The sequence below is a fragment of the Echinops telfairi genome, unplaced genomic scaffold (genome assembly GCF_000313985.2).
Source record: "Echinops telfairi isolate 266 unplaced genomic scaffold, ASM31398v2 ScPeMD7_2010;HRSCAF=2546, whole genome shotgun sequence".
NCBI classification, from domain to species: domain Eukaryota; kingdom Metazoa; phylum Chordata; class Mammalia; order Afrosoricida; family Tenrecidae; genus Echinops; species Echinops telfairi.
Genome location: NW_022105908.1, coordinates 14,550,730 through 14,552,670, shown reverse-complemented (window position 1 = coordinate 14,552,670; position 1,941 = coordinate 14,550,730).

The window sequence follows — 1,941 nt, the reverse complement described above, 5'->3', positions numbered from 1 at the left end:
CCCTGGAAGGCCAGTAGGTACCCTGGCAGGTCAGTAGGGACCCTGGAAGGCCAGTAGGTACCCTGGAAGGTCAATAGGTACCCTGGCAGGCCAGTAGGTACCCTGGCAGGTCAGTAGGTACCCTGGCAGGCCAGTAGGTACCCTGGCAGGTCAGTAGGTACCCTGGCAGGCCAGTAGGTACCCTGGCAGGCCAGTTAGATGATAAATAGAAATGCTCCGTGTAAATGAAAGGTAGTGCATACAACACTCACAATAGCAGCGACCACCTCATACTTTGCAGTGATGTGCCAGGGCACTAGGACATGCTCATTCTCAAGGTATTGGAAGAAACTTCAAGAACTCGCAGCATCTTTGAAAGCAGACCAAGATGGGTTGAGTGCCCGGTGCTCTGAGCTGTTGTTCTTGTCACTCCTAATTAATATGTGGGAGACAACAGCCACGTTTCCCATTTCTAGCAAATTTATTTTATTTTATTTGGGACCTGAACTTTCTACATGTCTCATATATTATAAGTTTTACCTGGCTTTAAAACAAATTCCACGTACGTTGTCCTGCAAATGAAATTACTGTCTGGGAAAACTGCAATTTCATCTTGAGGGTTTTATTATGTTAATAAATGTCAGGATTTTCAAATGAAGAAATTGCTTTTTCTTCCCCCCCTTGAGCCCTACAAATATATTGAAAAACAGTCAACTAGAAGGCTCAGCAGAGGGCAAATTCACAACCTGTAACTAGAAAGGAAGATTGTGAAAAACAAAGCAAAACAAACCCATGCAGCTTTAATGGAATCTAAATTTCAAGGAATGGGACCACAACTTGAGGCACAGATTCAGGGCTAGCCTTCTGTGGTGATGCTGGGGAGATAGGTGCATATTTGCAGTAGGGGCTTGCTAAGGAGCTTGGGCAAAAAGAGCTCTTGCAGTATGAAGTAAACCTTTAGAAAGGAAATTTGGTGTGAATACTGAAAGCCGGGGGTTTATCTTTCTTTTGTGCCCTTGGGGACTAATTTGCAGACACAATGACCTTTCTTTTGTGACCTTGGGAAGTTTTCCAAGTTCTCTGGCCTGCAGTTGCTTGAACTATGAGCCAAGAATGGTGCTTACAAAAATAAATCGTTTAAAAGGTTAGAACCCGAAAAATGTTTCATAACCTGTGAGAAGTATGTTCAACTCAACATTTAAGGTTCATAAATACAGTTTTATTGGAACACGGTCTTGGTCCTTTGTGTACTGTCTACGGCCGTGTCTGGTTCACAAAGCCTAAGATATCTACTTTCTGGCCCTGTACAGAAAAATTCTGTTCACTCTGGTTCTAAAGTATGAAGAGTTATCTTGCTTTGCTCATTTTCTGCTTTATCTAAATAGACTTTCAGGGAAGATCAACCTTATCATTTATATATCAGATTAATCTAAGTGAATGAGTTAATTTTTCTAGTCGTGTTCCTATTTTAATTTTGATAATAACAATACAGAGGTACTTTGTCATGTCAAAGGATTTTAGCCAAATGCAAGCAATTAGTATCATGATTATCTACTTTCCCCCAAACCCAAACCAAACTCAGTGCCATCAAGTCCATGCTGTCTCATAGTGACCCTATAGGACAGGGTCGAACTGCCCCCGGGAATTCCCAAGCCTTTAACTGTTTACAGGAGTAGAAAACCCCAGCTTTCTCCCAAGAACACACCGGTGGTTTCAAACTGCTGGCCTTGCAGTTAGCAGTCTAAGAAACAACCACTACCTCACCCGCAAAATGATTTCCTTTCTAGACTCTATTAGACCCGTTTCATTCACCTCAGCCTGAGAAGTTCTGTAAGTCTGTATTTATCGGTGTATTTCACAGTGCATGGAAGATAGTTGAGGTCCTGCAATGTTGAATTACATCTGTCACGGAATTGTGGGAAATAGATTGGGCAGATTTTCTTTTTTTTTTTTTATTGTTTT